The following is a 19774-nucleotide window of genomic DNA, read 5'->3' as shown; positions in this document are numbered from 1 at the left end:
GGGGTGACAGGGGCATGTTACGCCTTCCTCAGCATGAGCTGTCTCGACCCTTCTCTGATATGTACCAGTTCACATTGATGTCTTCCCCATGTGCGGCGGCATCCAGGCTGTCTCCTGTACAGGACCCTGAGTGCTTCAGTCAATGGCTGTTATCTTGCCTTTCCTTTCCCTCGTTGCCGCTTGCCTGTGAGTTCATGCGGGCTTGGGCTCATTTCCTTGCCCACCAGGCCTTATTTCATGAGCGACGCTTGCTGTGCCACGCAATTAATGTTGAGAAATCATAGTATACTCCCTTTAACTACATGCTGTTGGATCAAGTAGAATTGGCAAAGATCTTTACTAAGTTTGACTTCAGTGGTGCAAAGACCTTTCAAAAGTTAGACTTAGTGTTGCATATACCCTGCATCAGAGTGGGCAATGAGTGGATGACTGCTTTCAAAACTGTTATGAGTACCCTGTGATGCACATTGGAACGTGCAGCTCTAAGAGAATTCTTCCAACATTTTGTCAATTATAGGTTTCTTGATGTTTTGGATGTCTATATGTTATCTGTGTAGAAGACATTCTATTTTCTGGGACAGTGGAGGAACATTCACTGAACACCAAATTGTTGAAATGTGAATTCAGAGCATCCCAGATTTTCTTCTTAGGAATCCATTTGTCAGCAAAAGGGATTAGATTAATATGGATGAGGGAAAGGTGCAGTGTTTCAAGAGTAGCCTGTTGCAAGAAATTACAGATATCGAAATGTTGGGGATATTCAAGTTGTTGCAGACAATACATGCCCATATTATCAGACATTATCTCACCCATCAAAGCCCTAACACTGAGGAATAGGGCCTTTTTCAGAGAAGCTGAACAGTAAGATACTTTCTGGGTACTACTTTTACAACTGCACCCATATTATGACTCCAGATCTTGATAGACCTTTCCTTCTGGAATCAGATGCCTCTGCCGTTGCAATTGGGGCAGTTCTTTCTCAAAGAGATCCAGTGTATCATAATCTCCATTCCAATGCTCGTTTCTTCAGAATACTGAGTGTTGTCGCGGCAAGATGGCGGCTGCGTGGGGTGTGCAAGCGTCACTCCCCAGCTGCTGTTGTTCTCGAGTACAGCGCGGAGTCAATGCCCTGCTGAGCCCTGAGGTTTTTACAGCGTACTGAGCTACGAAATCCCCACACCGTCCCGCATCATTAGCTTCCGGGGACTGAATACGGTCTGGCTGCGCACGGCGGAGCTCCGTCTACTACGCGCATTACCAAGCCAGTCGTACCTAGCTGTTTGGCGAGCGTGGCTGGTTGGCAAGTTGCTGCGAGACAACGCGGGTCAGAGGAAAATGACTCCAAGAAGAATTGCACTTAAGGAGGAAGCTACCGGTTCGAAGGGGGCTGTGGTGTCTAAAAAGCAGCCTGCCACAAAAGAAATTGAGGCGGAGACCACGCCCCACCACCTTCCCCCGGGAAAATACAGCGGAGGTGGGGAGCAGGAATGAGACTCCCGTTATTGAACGGTTTCTCCCAGAAGGGGGAGCAAGGAAAAAGACCCCAACTATCCCTGGGATGTTTTCAGGCAAGCCGGTAAGCGGGAAGCAGTATAAACAGTTTAATCCCCTGCTGGAGAAAATCCCTAACCCAGGGAGAAACACAGGCACAGGCTTAGGTACGCCTATTGTTTCTACTACCGCTACTGTTACTAATGATTCACGTAACATTATATCTGTCTCAAAGGGGACTGCTAGCCAGGACGCCCTCCGTACTAGAGAAATTTAGGACACCCCAGAGGCTTTAGTTATTAAATCTACTGGCTTAGAAGGAATACTTCTATGGGGAGATCAGGAGGGGGGGGGGTGAACTCCAAGAGCTGGAAGAAATTATGCCAGGTACTCCAGACAGAGACACTTTTTTTTCACTGGCAGAGGAATCGGACTTAAATAATGCCAGCGACCCAGATAATACAGATATAGAGGTCTCAGGGGACGACAGTGACAGCCCCCTACAACTGCAGATACCCTAAGGAGGACCGATAATTGACATAGAAAAGAATAGCCATGCGTGCTCCAGATATGAAAGTTCTTATTCGGACGCTAGTGAACATCTCCAATGGGACTACTCTACTACCAACTTGGAAGCAGAGGGGGGCCAGGGCCCGGGTTTCAGGAACAAAATCTCAGTGTTTTAGATAAAAAAACAGACCCTGTCCCCTCAATTGGCTTGATATATGCAACTCTCAAGGCAATGCAAGTAGAGGCCTGTCAGGAGCATAAGAGAGCTCAACTTGCGACCAAAAAAATCCAGGGTTCTATTCGCAAAACGACTAAAGCCTGTACGGAGGTGGTAGCAAGAACCACTGCCCTGGAAGAGCGGGTAGTGGGTTTGGAGGCTGGCATGGAGATCTCTGAGCAAAAAAAATCTGCTAATGACGCTAGAATGATGGATGTTATCTGGAAACTAGAGGAATCCGAAAGCAGACAGCTGAGAAATAACTTATGCCTGCTGGGTATTGAGGAGAAAGGTGAGGGAAGTGATATACACGGTTTTGTGTTACAGCTTTTTAAAACGGCTTTTCCAGAATTATCACACTGAAATTGGGAAGCAGAGATCCAGCGTGTTCACAGATTTCCCCTAATGGCCAAAAGTAATCCTGGTCCCAACTCAAAACCCGAGCAATTTTGATATTTTTGGGGAAAATTTTATTGCAGCAGGTGATTTTTGAGAAGGCTAGATCGGACGCCAAAAGATCAGCAGAAGGGCAGCCATTTTTTGTGCGGCCTGATTTCTGCCATACCACTGTGGAGAGAAGGTGGCATCTGCGGAGCTGATCGGTCCTTTCCAAAAGCACGGATGCGAAGTGTATCTGATGAACCCTGCTCGGTTGAAAGTTATACTTCAGGGGCGGGTCAGGGTATTTACTTCAGAGATCCAGGCTGAGAACTATCTGAAGGAGTTAGCTGACCGAGTTTGAGATTACAGACTTACAGGGGGGGGTTTAGTTTTTTTTGGGGGGGGGGGGGAGCTGTTTCTCTTTATGTTTTTTTTCCCCCTTCTCAGGAGGGTGTTAGGGGGGTGCTAGCTTAAACTATGGTGTTAGCTTAAACTATGGTGTCATGACTTATCAATGGACATGTGTGATTATGGTTGTAGCTCTTTCGTGTTTGGGGGGGCTGTCCCAATATTTGATTGGTGCTGAGCAGGGCTGGCCTCCTTGTACATTTTTGGCTGGGGGGGGTTTGTTTCTTAGTCAGTTTGGGGAATGACATGGGGCGCACACTCTTACAGGAGGCATCACAAGGGTCTGCGGACCTTTTTTGCCGCAGTAAGGGGGTTGGTGAGGGATGGGTGGGGGAAGCTGAACATCTACGAATGGTGGTTGATTCTGGTGATACTGCGGCACTGGTTCTCCTTGATCTCAGTGCTGCGTTCGACACTGTCTCCCATGATATTTTATTACAACGATTGGTTGAGGCAGGTGTCGACAACATGGCGCTTGAATGGTTTCGATCTTTCTTATCTGGTCGTACCTTCAAGGTTGCCACCCCACCTTTTGAATCTAAACCCTATTCGATTGCCCAGGGAGTTCCGCAGGGATCGGCTCTTAGCCCCACTTTATTCAACCTCTATGTACAGCCGCTGGCCGATGTCGCCAAGCGTGGGAACCTGACTATGGTGTCCTACGCTGACGACACGCAGCTGGCAGTTGCAATAAGTGGGGCTCCCGATCCTGAGTCAGCTAAGTTCCGTGAGGGGCTTATCTCAGAGGCCTGTTGGATGACTGATAATTGCCTTCAATTGAACGCCAAGAAAACCGAGGTGCTCATTGTTGGAAAACAGAGTCATCTATGGGGCGACAATTGGTGGCCTCCAGGGCTCGGTCCTACTCCCATCCCTGCTACTGAGGTTAAAAATCTAGGGGTTTGGTTTGATTCTAAACTCAGCTTTACCGCCCACACTAAAAGAGTTGCTGTTATGTGTTTCGGGACTTTGCGTTAGCTCAGATCCATTTTTAAATTCTTTGATGCTCCTACTAGACAGCTCATTGTACAAGCTATGATTCTGTCTAAGTTGGACTACGCCAGTTCTCTTTTGCTTGGAGCTAATCAGGCTGAACTCTCTAGACTCCAACGCGTTCAGAACGCTGCCGCCAGGGCTCTGGTTGGCCTACCAAGATTCTGCTCAGCCAAAAAACTTATTCACAAGCTCCACTGGCTTCCTGTTGCTCAGAGAATCAAGTTCAAGTCTCTCTGCCTTTCGTTCAAAATCCTGAAACACTCTTCCCCTCAGATTCTGGAGCATCATATTTCTTCATATGTTCCATCACGGTCTTTGAGGTCCTCCGGACTTCACCTGGCTATAGTACCGCGTTTCAAGAGGTCTAGGATTGGCGGCCCCTCCTTCAGAGTGCTTGCTGCCAAGTTATAGAACTCCCTTCCTGTTCATATCCGTGCGATTGACGGACTTCTGGCGTTCAGGAAGGCTGCTAAAACTTTCCTTTTTTCCTCAGATTTTTAGTGTTGTTGTGTTCTGGTTCCTGTTTTTGCTTTTGTCCGGTTTTCTGTTCTGCTAGCGCCAGGACGCCCCTTTGCTGGGGCATCTGTGCGCTCTATAAATCCAGCTAACATAACATAACATAACAAGGGGTGTGGATCCTAATTGGGATAGAGGTAACTCTAAAGGGTATAGGTGTATTGTTACTAAAACACAGGGTGTTTCTTTTTGGTAATATTTTGGGGTATTTGGTATTAGGATTTGTTTATCATATACATTGGGGTGTATTAGGATAGCTTTGGTTAATATTTGTGGTTTAAACGATCCTGGTAAATCATGTAGGATAAGGGAAGATATTCGTATCTTGAGGGCAGATATTTTCTGCCTCCAAGAAACGCATATAGAAGGCAGCAGATATAAAGTTATGGAACTGGATGGGTTTCAATTAATATCGTGGACCAAGCAGGAGGTTAGGACGAAGGGTGTGGCTATATTTGCACACCGAGGTATCGCAAACTTTACTCGCTCCAGATCTGATAAGCATGGGAGATGGGCAATAGTACAATGTTCAATAGACAGTAGTATGGTGACACTATAGTCAGTATACGGACCAGTATTAGATGATCCTGAAATATACAATCGGTTGAGTGTTAAACTAATGGGCTGGCCATCCCCTATCATATTTTGTTGCGATTTCAACTTTAATTTGGGTTGTGCAATATCAAATCATCCCGAAATATTATATCATGGGCAGAAACCGAAAGTTTTTAGATCTCTTAGTCAATTGAAAGAGCTGAATGGGCTTGTAGATATGTGGGCACAGACAGAGGGTAACGATCTAGGCTTTACTTTCTTCTCTGCACCGCATAGATCACATGCAAAGCTGGATTACATTTTTATTTTTCGTAGTCTGGTGTTGGGCAGTAAAATTACAAAGTTTCCTAGGGTAATGTCTGATCATAACCCGTTGGTATTGGAAGTAAATATTAAATGTAAGAAACGAGCCACTAGTTGGACCTTTAATAGGGGGTTGTTAAGTCATAAGCTGTATATAGAACATATGGCCATGTGGATCACTAGATTTCTTTTTTTTTTTTTTTTTTTTTATCAAAAACCTTTATTGCGTCATTCAGTTACACTGCGAAATGCCTACAACCCAACGGGCTGGCCGCTATAGCATGGTGTTAATCACAATTCAGTACCAAAAAGTCTCTGGTAGATTATTCAGTAACGTAAACTGCATTACAGGTGCTGCCAGAAAGAGTTGTGTCATAAGCATCAGTTTGCTGAAAGTAATGGTTTTTGGTTTTCCAGTTTTCATGAACAATAACAAACCAAATTAACTGTTAGGAACAAAATGTGGCCAATCATATATCAACACTAATCAATTTTGAATTTCTCACTCAGGTGTCACAATACAGACTCCCCCCCCCCCCCCCCCTCCATTCTCGTTATACCCCCTAAGGGTCATATTTGTGTTAAAGCATATAGCCCTCTAAACTGGTACCTCATGTATTTCCTTCCCGTCGATCCTGCGTTTTACTGTGAGAAAAGGCCACTCACTTAATCCCTGTTCAATCCCCCTCACAGAGCGCTCATTTCACTAAACCTCTCCCTCTTCCCTATCTGATTCATCCTGATCGTCTTCCGGCAAGGGGTCGCAAATCTCCCCTCTATATATGTTCCATCTGGTCCAGATTTTATTCCATTTCCCCGGACAGGCACGGCTAGAGTACACCGCCCTTTCCGTCAACATCACTTTATCCATATGTAAACACCATTGTGACTTGCTCGGCACTTCTGCCACTCCCCAGCGTTGTGCGACATCTCGTTTTGCCACCATCAATCCTACTGTGACCCAGATTTGCCCGTGTCTAGAGAGATCTGTAGGTTCCCATACGTTTAAGAGGCATCTCTTCGGATCAGGCAGTAGTGTTATATCTAGTGTTTGTGAGATTGTTCGCAATATCTGTCTCCAATAGTCCTGAATTCGGGGGCAGTCCCATATGGTGTGAAAGAACGTACCCTCCTCCCCACATCCACGAAGGCAGTAAGGGTGATCTATCCTGTGAATACGGTGTAACATTGTCCTAGTATAGTATATCCTGTGCACTATTTTCAGTTGCACTAGACGCAGTCTTGCAGAGATGCCCACTTCCTTAGGTGACGCCAGTGCCCCATTCCACTCATGCTCGTCCATCTCACTAGTGTCCCCCTCCCATTTCGCCTTCAATGACAGTGTTGGGTCTGGTAAATTGTTTCGTAATTTACGGTATGTAAGAGATGTTGCGCGTTCTACCATAAATTCAGTGAGGAGGCGATCCTCCAGCGGGGAAGACTCGGGCAGGTCTGTGTCTATGGGCAAAACCGCTAGCAATGCATGTCGTATTTGGATGTACCTGTAGAGTTCCCTCTCGCTGAGTTCATACAATTCTCTCAGTCTATTGAAGGGCATCACTCCCCCCTTGTCCCAAAGATCGCCCACTGTGGAGATCCCTATAGTGTCCCAGTGCGAAAACCCCTTACTGTTCCTCAAGTGACCGAGGACTCGAGAGTCCCACAGTGGAGTCAGCTTGGTGATCCTTCCCTTCCAACCCAGAACAGCCGTCGCTGTATGCCAGATCGTTACCGTTAGTTTGGTGGGGCCCACTAAGGAGCGAATTTTACGGTGATCGTATAAAGGAGCTAGTAAGCTGTCAGTGCCCAGTTGTCCCCTGTCTGCCTGGAATGCTGGCTCTGCATGTGAGGTATGGAGCCATTGGTTGATGGGTTTAAGGTGTGTCGCCCAGTAATACAATTTTAAGTTGGGTAAGGCAATACCACCGTCAAACCAACCTCTATGCAGTTTGGATTGGGCGATGCGGGCTGGGAGGTTTCCCCAGAGAAGGTTAGATACCAGAGCAGCCACCTGTTGAAAGAACCTAGGGGCTACCGGGTAAGGTGTATTTTCAAGGACATATAAAAATCTCGGCAGGGCCATCATTTTATAAAGTGCAGCTCGTCCCAGGAGTGTTAAGGGGAGTCCAGACCAAAATTTAACATCTTGCTTGAGCCTATCCAAGTGGGGCTTCAGATTTTTGTCCATGAATTCTGCGGGGTCTCTGGTAACCTGGATGCCTAAATATTTAAACGACGAGCCCGCTATTTTCAGAGGACAACCCGCGTCTAGGGCCGGAACCCGCCCCTTCAGAACATACAATTCCGATTTGCCCCAATTAATTGTGTAGCCGGATATTTTGCCGTGGGTATTACAGAGACTCAACAGGGCCGGCACCCCACTGTCTGGATTAGTTAAGTATATCAGCATGTCGTCTGCATACAGGGACACCGGTCCTCCCACCCCTCCCTCCAGCAGATGCCCTTAAGTAGGGGCGAGGTTCTAATGAGAGTGGCAAGAGGTTCCAGCGAGATCGCGAACAGCAATGGCGAGAGGGGACAACCTTGTCTTGTACCCCTCCCCAGTGGGAAAATCCGCGAGATATGTCCATTGGCCACCACTCGCGCTACCGGGTCAGTGTACAACAGTTTGACCCATGCAATAAAGCGAGGCCCAAATCCCAAGCGCGACAGAGCCTCAAACAAGTATGGCCACTCCACAAGATCGAAAGCCATCTTGGCATCAAGGGCTAATATCACTGCTTGTGATGTAACCGAGTCTGCCCTAGCCAGTGCTCCGTGCAGTCTGCGTAGATTTAACGCCGTATTTCTGTGTGGCATAAATCCGGACTGATCCGGGTGTATAAGAGATGGTAAATGGGGCAAGATTCTTGTCGCTAGGAGTTTGGCCAGTATTTTAGCCTCTGCATTAAGCAGTGAGATGGGGCGGTACGAGGAGCATTCTTCAGGTGGTTTGCCAGGTTTGGAGATGGCCACTATAGTCGCCGTTCTCTGATCCGGCGGAAGCGAACCCTTCTCCAGACATTCCTGAAACATCCCCAGCAGATGGGTACTGAGGGTCTCGGGCGCTGCTTGATACCATTCTATAGGTATACCGTTAGGTCCCATAGCCTTACCCGGATTCAACGCATGAATAGCCAGTTGTATTTCATCAGCGGTGATGTCTGTTTCAAGTTCGCATGACTCTTCCGAAGACAGTGTTCGGACTTCAATCGGTGCTAACACTTCTCTGGCCATCTCAGAAGTAATCACGTGCTCAGGGGTGTATACCCTTTCAAAGTGGGCCGCAAGCAGTTCCACAATTTGTCCCGGGTTAGTATGTACCTCCCCGTATTCGTCCTTCAAACGTTGGATTCCCCTAGAACACCCTTCCCGTTTGTCAAGCCACGCCAGCAGTCTTCCCGCCTTGTCGCCCACCTCGTAGATCCTATTTTGAGTGTCTGTTAGATGCCCTTTTACGTGAATGCGTAAATGATCGTTATACAGCTGTTGTTGCAGTGTCAGTGCGTGTAGGGTGGAGGGCGTGGGGTGTTGTTCGTGTGTCGTTGTTAATTCCTGCAAAGTTAAGTCCAAATCATCTAGTTCTCTAGATCGTTCCCGTTTGTAGCCCGTGATGGTGTTTATGGCCTGCCCCCGTAAGACCGTTTTATATGCCTCCCATAGTATCTCTGAGGAGTGCACGGAGTGTACATTTTCAGTGAAATATTGTGTTGTTGCCCTTTTAAGAGCTTTGCGAATCTGGGGAATCTTGAGATAAGTAGCCTGTATAGGATATATGCGTTTGTGCGTTCGTTCCTGGGAGGAGAGTGTGAGAGTAATTGGTGAGTGGTCCGAAATCCCTCGAGGGTGAATCACCATTGTTTCCACATGTTGGAGACCATCTCCCAGGGTCAGAAAGTGGTCAATTCTTGACAGGCTCCCATGTACCGCGGAATGAAAGGTGTACTGTTTCGCACCGGGGTGGAGGTGCCTCCAGATATCAATCAGGCCCATGGCCGTTAAGAAGCGTTGGAGGCGGGGGATCCCTCCCGCTGGGACTGAGGTTGGAAACCGATTGAGTTGTGTATCTAGAATTGCGTTGAAGTCCCCCCCAAGGATAATTTCCCCCTCGGAAGTCAGAAGAAAGTCACCCAGCTTAGGGAGGTGTACCAAGTGTAATGCCGGTGGAATGTATACTGACACTAGGTTGATAAGCTTCCCCTCCCACTGCCCCTGCAGGGCTGCGAAGCAGCCTTGATCATCAGTTTTAGTAGATAGGGGGATAAACCGTGTGTGTTTCTGTAGCAAGATACCGGTCCCTCTGGAGCCGGACGTGAAATCAGAGTGGACTACCATCTTGTAGCCTCGTCTATCCATGGCTTTGGTAGCCCCCCCTGTCAGATGAGTTTCCTGTAGTAGTGCTATGGTGTGTTTCTGTCTTTTAAGCGCAGTTAGTACCAGCCCTCGTTTCACCCTGTCCCCCAGTCCTCTCACGTTCCAGGTCACAAGGCGTAAAGAGGGGCACCGTGTAACAATGTCTACTCCACTTCTGTCAGGAATTGGAACGTCAGCCATTTGGTACCGTGGGGTCCATGGTATATCCATGGGTAAGTGTGTCACGGGAGCTGGATGTATAGGCGTGTAGGAAAGTGCTGAAGGTCCTCATGGGAGCTGTAGACCCCTGCCCTCTCACCCCGCCTTGCATCGATTCGTGTGGAGGCTTATTTTTCGTCGTTGACCATACATGTGTGTTCCTAACTTGAAAAAAACAACCCCTTCCCCAACCCCCCCTCCCTGCATCCCTGCCTAACGGACTTTCAACTGCCCGCCCCCCCAACTGAGCAGAGTGCTTGACCCATCCCATAACCAGAGTACTTGTGTGTAGGGGGGAGAGTGTCTCCCCGAGCAGGCGGCATCCCTGCGTGCGTCCGGGGTAGTCTCGCCAGAGTCCACATGCAGCATGTAGACGGAGTGTCAGTGGTCAGCGACCTCCAGCCGCGTTGATCATAGAGTAGGGGTCATTCCTCTCCGCCAGCTCCTGCAGCTCCATGTGAGGGGGATCCCTCCGCTCCATCTCGACCAGATGTTTGTGAGCCCGTCCCGCTGTTTCCTCCGCGATCGTGATTCGGTCTGTGTGTTTTCCGCTGCCGGTCCACGGTGCGCCATCCCTCAAGCCAGTCCCGTGCTGCGTCCGGGTTGTCGAAGAACCATACCTTCTTGTCCGCTACCACTCGCAGCCGGGCCGGAAATAGCATCGAGTATGGCAACTCCTTCTCCCTCAACGTTTTTTTGATCTCCAGAAACGTCCTCCTCCTCCTGGAGACCTCCGCCGTGTAGTCCGGGAAGCATGCTATTCTCGAATTCTGGATCTGGATGGCAGGCGCCACTCTCGCGGCCTGTAGGATGGCGTCGCGGTCTCTAAAATTGAATAGTCTTGCCAGTATTGGCCGAGGTGGGCCCCCTGTCTTAGGTTTTCCTCCCGGTACCCTGTGGGCCCACTCCACCGAAAAGAAATTCGATAGTCCCTTAGGCTGTAGCCTGGTTTTGATTATGTCCTCCACATAGAGGTCCATTGCTCCCGTATCTTCCGATTCTGGCACACCCAAAATTCGGACGTTGTTGCGCCGGGAGCGACCTTCCTGGTCATCCAGTTTGTCTCGGAGCAGTTTGTTGTCCGTTTGTAGTCGCTCCATTGCCGTTTGCAGTTCGGACACATCTTCGACCAATGACTTGGTGACAACCTCCACTTGTTTGACCCTCTCAGACATTTTTTGGAGGTCTGCCCGTATCAAGGTGACCTCAGTGGCTGTAGCTCCCACTGTCGCTTGTACCTGGGCCAGCGCCGCCAGGACATCCTCAATTGTGGCCTTTTTCGCCCCTTCTGTCTTCATCGATTTCCCCGCCGTCTTACGCTGCTCCTGGGGAGGAGACTGCCTTTCATAGGCGAATTTGTCCAGTTTGGCCTGCGTAGTGTTGTGTCGGGGGCCTCTGTGTGACATAATGCAGTGCGCCCCGGCGGTACAGGTATTCACCGGGGATCGGTGTTTAGGCCAAGGCGGACAGGTCACTCTTCAATTAGCAATCGGGTCCCCAGTGAGTGAGAGCAGTGGTCTCTTGCGTGTCCCTGACTGCTGGGTTCACTTCCAATCTCCACGCAAGGTCAGGCAGGGCGTTAAGTACCCGAGTGAGAATTGATGTGGCTCCCCACCCTACTGCGTGTCAACTCAGGCTGCCCGCCGATCCCATAGCAGGCGGGGTGCCGCGGGTCTCAGCAGGCACCGGGTCGTGCTTCTGCGTTCCACTGACTCGTGGTGCCTCCTCGGCCTGTGCGCTACCAGGGTTCCTACAGCCCTCGGTAAATTCTTTCAGGAGAAGGGGGGGGGGGTGTCCGACTCGCCGCCCCTTCCGTTTGCGACCTCCTCACTTTCTGTCCGCCGCAAAGGGTGAGTTCGCTGGGACAGCGGACCCTCGTGTGTTCTCCCGGGAGGCCGACCCGTGTTCCGTAGTCTGTTCTCCACCTAGCATCCGGCTGCAGGGACTCAGGGCGCAATGCGCGTTCAGCGCCCAAAATGGCGGCTCCGAGTCTGAGATCTGTGGCGTCGTCCGCACCCCCAAGCCTGACCACACGGCCGCGCTGGCCGCTGCTGGATGTCGCGGGGTCCCGCCCTCTCCACCGGGCTCCCGGAGGGCACCCCACGAATTTTCGGGCCGCGTGTCCAAGGAGCCGGCGCTTCCGGCCAAACACCGCCGCCGAGGGGCAGCTTCCGGTCGGCCTCGTTCCGGCCGCCACTCCGCTGCCTGCAGGTCGATGATAGGCCCCCACCTCTCTCCGGGCTCCGCCAAGTGTTGCGGACCTACGGTCTGGCAGTCGCCGTCTCCAAACTGCTGCGCTGGGTGCCGCAAGGACTCTGGGTCCGGTCCACCCCGTCAGGCACTGTGAAATTCAGGATTTATATGTAGGATTACAGCGGGAAGCCGCCTCGTCTCGGGAGCCTCTCTAAGCTGCGGCCGCCATCGTAGGCTGCTAGCCACGCCGATCACTAGATTTCTTAATGAAAACAGGGGAAGCACGGGCATCCAAAATGTATGGGACACCTTGAAAGCTGGGATCAGGGGTGAGACCACACAATTCGGCTGGGAGTCTCAGAAAAAGACAAAAAGAAGATCAAGGAGTTGTATGAGACACTGGCTAAAGCTGAAACGTATTTGGTGAAGGTTTTATCAGAGGAGGGGGATATCAAAACGGCTCAAACTAAGATTTCAATTGCAAAATCCGCTATTACGGAGATCTCACTTGCCAAAACCGCTTGCAGATATCTAGCCTGGCGGTCTAAGCTCTATGAGAGCAATGAAAGGGTGGGCCATATGCTAGCTGTGCGGATTAGGGAAAAGGAAGCGCAAAATCGGATCGCAGGTATTCTAGATCCAGATATTGGCTTAGCAACTGACCCAGGGGATATTCTCTCTGCGTTTCAGAAATTTTACCAGAAGTTGTACTCCGAAGACAAAAGGGACAACTATGGGGGAGCTGTTAAATGGGGGGTATTTGGGATGTACAGAGAATTCAATCTATCATTTAAATTATGGGATAGAAGCTAGAGTACTTATGATGCGTCATATAGATTTCGTCTACTTTAAGAGGGTAAAGTTCAAGGTTTTACTAGGTGCCTATCGGGTATGGACCACTGTCAGGAAAAAGTTCGGGATAGGGCGGCTACGTATATATTCGCCTGTACGCAACAACGCCTTACTTCCAGCAATTTTTCAAGACACTTATTTTAAAAACTGGTCTGAGAGGGGTGACGTGCATAGGTGATTTGATGTTGAATGCTGAATTGCTTACTTTTGAGGGTATTAAAGAGAGATTCTGGATTGAGAATAAGTATTTTTTTAAATATCTACAGATATGTGATTTTGTTGCCAAAATTCTTATTAATCGGGACCGAATCCCTCTATTAGATCTAATCAATGGTGGCCAATCTACAACGTCTTCATTATAAAAACTCATTAATGCACAGATGGATTATAACCTGACTAAACATTTTGAGAGAAATGAGGTTACAAGCTTGATTCCAGTGGCATGGAGAGCACATAACTCACGTCTGAGCATACCCTTCCCACTCAGGGTGACGAAGGCAAAAACAACAATTGTTGGACGGAATGTTGCACAATGGCAAAACATTCACCCCCAGTCACAGATCTGGGTTTAATCCATTGTTATTTTGCTCACCACTCCACCCCAGTTCAGACATGGCCATATGCAAATCAGACTTGACCCTGTGCCTCATGGGAACAGTCCAGCCCGAACTGCCAAGCCATGTCTTCCCTGGACCGGAATCAAGCATCCTAAGACCGGTTTCTGGCTATCAGCCGTCATCAGCCAGGATAGCTTGATTCCAGTGGCATGGAGAGCCCGGGACTCATGTCTGAGCATACCCGTCCCACTCTGAGCATACTTGTCCCACTCGGGGTGACAAATGCAAAAACAACAATTGATGGACAGAATGTTGCACAATGGCAAAACATTCACCCCCAGTCACAGATCTGAGTTTAATCCATCGTTATTTTGCTCACCACACCACCCCAGTTCAGACATGGCCATAATCAAATCAGTCTTAACCCTGTGCCTCATGGGAACAGTCCAGCCCGAACTGCCAAGCCATGTCTTCCCTGGACTGGACTCAAGCATCCTAAGACCGGTCTCTGGCTATCAGCTGTCATCAGCCTGGATAGCTTGATTCCAGTAGCATGGAGAGCACAGGACTCACGTCTGAGCATACCCGTCCCACTCGGGGTGACAAATGCAAAAACAACAATTGATGGACGGAATGTTGCACAATGGCAAAACATTCAACCCCAGTCACAGATCTGGGTTTAATCCATCGTTATTTTGCTCACCACACCACCCCAGTTCAGACATGGCCATATGCAAATCAGTCTTGACCCTGTGCCTGATGGGAACAGTCCATCCCGAACTGCCAAGCCATGTCTTCCCTGGACCGGAATCAAGCATCCTAAGACCGGTTTCTGGCTATCAGCTGTCATCAGCCAGGATAGCTTGATTCCAGTGGCATGGAGAGCACGGGACTCACGTCTGAGCATACCCGTCCCACTCGGGGTGACAAATGCAAAAACAATTGATGGACGGAATGCCAAGTTGGTGTGGTGAGCAAAATAACGATGGATTAAACCCAGATCTGTGACTGTGGGTGAATGTTTTGCCATTGTGCAACATTCCATCCATCAATTGTTGTTTTTGCAGGTGGTGGCACTTAACCTGTGCTGACTTCATTCCACCCCAGAAAGGACAACCAGAGCAGCATATAAGCACTACGCCTGTACGCGAATGTCAGTTCCTTTCTTTATGTGCCTTTGTGTGCGGATCAAGAGCTTGCTCCCAACTTGTCTTTTGATTCGTTTTTTTCCAAATTCTTTTTCCAGTATGCAAGATGTCATGCCCTCTCCTAAAACTACAGGGATTAAGTCTTGGTGGGACCGATGTCTGTGACAGGTCCACCTAAGTTCTGCCTCTGGTGTTTGGGTTTGGCGCGCAACTCAAAGTCCTGCGAGGAGTGCGCCCTTATGAACCCAAAGGCGAAACAGGACTGTGAAGCAAAACTGTACATCACCGAAGTCTCAGAAGTTGAGGGCACAGGTCCGTCCTGCGTTTGAGGATATTCCTACGACAGGTTGTTATCAAAGTCCAAGTCTTATGGTAAGTTGAACTCTAAAGGGAAGCACAAAAAGGTCAAGCAGGAATCGTCCCAGTGCCGCCGCTCTCAGCCTGAAATGTCACAAGGACATCAGGATGCCTCATGGTCCCACTTTCCATTCAATGCTTGAAAAGCTGATTTCGCAACTGGTCCCGATGCACCCCAAGTTTCCAGGTCTGCTGACAACGTCACAAAATATTGAAGCCTTCAGAGTGGCCATGTTGCACATTTTCGGTACTTTTCTGCCTCCCTCAGGCACCATCGAGCCCCAAGGTTTCACACAGGTCCACAGGCTGGATTCTGCCGACAGGTCTGACCTCCGCGCCATCTGTGCTTCCAGAACCCGCCTCGGATCAAAAGAGCGTTACTGAAAGTAAGTAACTTGTTCTTTTAGCTGTCCCTTTGTGATTCTGTATCTTTGTTGTTGTATACACTCTCCTCTGAACATATAAAAGGTTGCTGGTTACCTCAAGCAGGTCAAAGCACGTTAATTAGCTCATCACCACTAGCCTTCAGCTGCCTCCTACGAAGTTGGGGATAAAGTGTGTGTCACATTTTTTATTAACATTTGGGAGTCATTGTAAGTTCAGTGCCTGATTTGTGTGTCCCTTTCACGTTAACTATAGAGTTGGGCCTGTAGCTATTAGCATGCAGCTAAAGTCAAGCTGGCTGAGTCAAGGGAGTCTTCTCCACCCCCTGCGATCATGGTGGATGGCACACCACGCCTGAATGTGAAGTTGAGGCCATTGTAGATTCTTAGTTACTCTGGGTTTGAATCGGTATCTAGTTGTGTGAAAGGGATATGACGCCTCAGAGAGCTCCAGGGAACCTACATCCTTTGTTTATGCTCCTAAATTATGGTCCACCTCTCGTTGCTCCCTTCTTGAGAAAACTGCATTTGGGGATTTGATCTTTAGGGAGTGTTCTTAAAGGGTTGGAAGGGGTACTGTGAGCCATCAGATACCCAGCATGCAGGTTACATGCTTTTCGCGATGGCAAAGGGCGATGAAAAGTAAGAAGACGGAACAGGTCTAGGCTAGCTGAGAACATGGCGATGATGGGTGTGGTGGCAGCTGGGAAAAGTGCTAAAGAGGCCGGGGGAGACCTCTTTGTTTGAAGGCCGGAACTTCTGAGCTGTGGCATGCAGCTTCAATATAAGTCCCAGCTTCACCACTTGCAGAACACCCGGCAACTTGGCATTGGTTATTCCAGTTCCATGAAGTTAACTATTGGCTTTCTTTCTGACCCCTTTTCTTCCCTCTCTTCCCTCTGCTTCCTCGTTAGTGGTACTGGTAAGAACTAACATATTTCCTCCCTCAGCTCCAGCCTTCTGGGCCATCCTACCTCCTGCCCTATTCCTGAAAGTTCTGGTCCTGTTTTTCTTTTTCTCTCTTTCCTCGTATCTATTTTTCATTCCTTGCTCCATCTTGGGCTCCCTGTTCATCTGTCTGCCTATGGAAAGGCTGTCATCGAGCTTCACAGTATTGTGGTCCATGTTTTCTGGGTATGACTGGTGGTGGCTGGGAGTAATGACGTTTCCAAGGAGACGCTTTGCTAAATCAGAAAGAGTGGTACTTGTGTTTTCAGCTCTAGATCATTTCCCCAAGATTTTTCCTGCTGTCCCTATATATGCCATGGACATAACACTTAATCTTAGGGAGGGGCTGGGGCTCTGTACTGCATACGACTTAAACATCAGACGCATACAACTATGGTTCAGAGGACAAAAGTGAGCCTCGACTTTTAGTTCTGCTGCTATGAAATCTATTAAATGGGTCTCACTGTCCGATGGGTTTTGTGCCTGACATTTCCCTGCCCATTAAAAAGCTCATCAATCCTGATGGGAGCAGCTTCCCCAGCCGTTATCATTTTACGGCCGTATTCACCTATGCTGTCTGGGTTACAGGCGTCATGAAATGAGGTTTCATATTTTATTTTCTCTAATTCCTCCTTTCTCCCCTCCTGTGCTCCAGAAGCGCTCCCCAGAGTTTCACCCAGTATCTAATATGCTCTGCTGTGGACATACGTAACAACCCCTCCACTGAGAGGTCCAAGAAGCTGGCGCTTGATTCGTCCCGGAACTGCATTGAGTGAACAGCATTGCATTGAGTGAATGCGTTAACCCTTGATTATCCCTGTCATCTACATGGTTGGAAATAATTAAATAGTTCTGTAAATCTGCCGTTCCTGTGTTTTCTTGTTCCCCACCATTCAAACGGCATTCATCCATACGGCCAGGATACAACATGAATTAGATGCCCTGTACTGTGCTGTCCGCTGTCTTGAAGAGACCCCGTATCGAGAGAGGGTCGAAACGTCGTCGACACTAAACAAAAGAGAGATCCTGAATGATTCATTAGCCATTGTGAATAGCATGTCCTTTTTTATGTTTACCTATAACCTATTTACCCTGCTTTTTCACATGTTTTCACGTAGTGCTCACCGTTATGACCACTTAACTGGGGCTCACAAATAACTCCTAATGTGTAACTAATGCAAACTTTTTAAATTGCTTTATGTATAAGGAAATACATCTGTGGTACAGACTGTAACTGCAGAATAAATGTAACTTACTTCGGCTGAAGTGAGCACTATCTTGACTAATTGTTGTGTTGTTTTTTTAAAGAATTCTAATTCACTAGTTTGTATACATAATCTGAGGTAAAGTGTATCGGGACCCAATTTGGAGGTCATGAATGGATATTTTTGATTGAGATTAAATCAGAGTAAACTAGCTTAGTTTGCCTGTCTTGTATTGTTTGGATAAATGAATTCCTTGTGAACATTGTTTTTTTGCTCCAGTGCTAACCCAGCTCACAAGGACGTATGGGTCGCTCTGGTTTCTTTAAAATACTGCTGTACACATAGTCCCAGGGAGCTCTTGGGAGCCTACAGTCGCCTTCTTTCCTTTGGGTAGGGAACCACCTTATCAGGATTGGAAGGGGTCCTGTCAGCAATCAGTTCCACGCTTTGCATATATGGGGACAAATGTCCTATCATGATCACACACTCCCACTTTTAAAGTTTGATGGAAAGTAAGAAGGCTGTGCAGGTTTATGCTGGCAGAGAATATGGTAGTGCTGGCCTCTTGGGTGGTGTTGGCTGGAAAGAGCGACAAAGAGGCAGTACATCTGGGTCTGGAGGCAGAGTTAGTATTTTTGCTTTTTGGCGATGTTGACAACAAAGTCCTATGATTTTCCTGTTCAAAATAAAATAATATCTGTCTTCAGAAGACTTCAGCATGGGAAATGTAGCACTCGTGTAAGCTTCCTTTCAAAGGAGAACTGTGGATGTGGCTAATTTTATGCACAGGCTAAGATTTGATTGTACTAGCCAGGAATTGTACCCTCTCGGATATGATTGTATCCACTTCAATGAGCATTTAAGCCATCAGCTGTAAAGAGTTAAAAATATAAGAAATACAATGATCTCTCCATGTCATCAACATCTCCTTCGAAGCAGCGACATTCCCAGAAAGCTGGAAATACGCCGATATCAACGCCCTCCTCAAGAAACCCAAGGCGGACCCCAAGGACCTCAAGAACTTCCGGCTCATCTCCCTGCTCCCGTTCCCTGCGAAGGTCATCGAGAAAATCGTCAACATGCAACTGACCCGCCATCTCGAAGACAACAACATCCTGGAACCGTCAAAGTCCAGATTCAGACGCAACCACAGCACCGAGACAGCCCTCATCGCCGCCAGAGAAGACATCAGGCGCCAACTAGACAACGGCGAAACATCAGCCCTCATACTCCTGGACCTGTCAGCCGCCTTCGACGTGGTCTGCCATCGCACTCTAAAGACACACCTCCTAGAAGCCGGAATCCAAGAGAAGGCCCTCGACTGGACCACGTCCTTCCTCTCTGGCAGAACCCAGATCGTCCGCCTCCTGCCCTTCCAATCCGAAGCCACTGACATCATCTGCGGCGTCCTCCAGGGCTCATCCCTCAGCCCAAAGCTGTTCAACATCTACATGGCCCCCCTCGCACAAGCGGCCCGCCAACACGACCTCAACATCATCTCCTACGCTGACGACACCCAGCTCATCCTCTCCCTCACACAGGACCCACACACCGTCAAAACCAACCTCCCCGAGGGAATGAAGGCCGTCGCCGACTGGATGAGCAACAGCCGTCTGAAGCTAAACTCGGACAAGACGGAGGTACTCATACTCGGACTCAGTCTGGGACGACTCCTGGTGGCCGACCACACTGGGAACAGCACCAACACCCACTGACCATGCACGCAACCTAGGATTCATCCTTGACTCCTCCCTCTCCATGTCCAAACAGGTCAACGCCGTCTCCTCCTCCTGCTACAACACTCTCCGCATGCTCCTCAGGATTTACAAGTGGATCCCGACCGAAACAAGAAGAACGGTGACAAAGGCCCTCGTCAGCCGCAGACTGGACTACGGCAACGCACTCTACGCAGGAATCCAGGCCAAATACCTACGCCGACTACAACGCATCCAAAACACCTCCGCCCGACTGATCGTCAACGTCCCCCACTGCAGCCAGATCACCCCCCACCTGAAAGCCCTACACTGGCTCCCCGTCGGCAAGAGGATCACCTTCAAGCTCCTCACCCATGCACAGAAAGCACTCCACAACGCCGGACCAGCATACCTGAACAGCAGACTCAGCTTCTACACCCCCACCCGCCAGCTCCGCTCCGCCAGCCTCGCCCTCGCCGCTGTCCCCC

The 19774-nt window shown here is 49.0% G+C and overlaps 1 protein-coding gene across 1 annotated transcript in view; it reads left to right on the top strand.

Annotated features, from left to right (window-relative positions):
- Positions 1–19774, top strand: part of BRIP1 (BRCA1 interacting DNA helicase 1) — a 1630984-nt gene that overhangs the window by 1277234 nt on the left and 333976 nt on the right. The gene's annotated exons all lie outside the window — the stretch shown is intronic.

The sequence above is a fragment of the Lissotriton helveticus genome, chromosome 3_1 (assembly GCF_964261635.1).
Source record: "Lissotriton helveticus chromosome 3_1, aLisHel1.1, whole genome shotgun sequence".
Taxonomy (NCBI): domain Eukaryota; kingdom Metazoa; phylum Chordata; class Amphibia; order Caudata; family Salamandridae; genus Lissotriton; species Lissotriton helveticus.
This window is presented reverse-complemented; position numbering and strand designations above follow the sequence as displayed.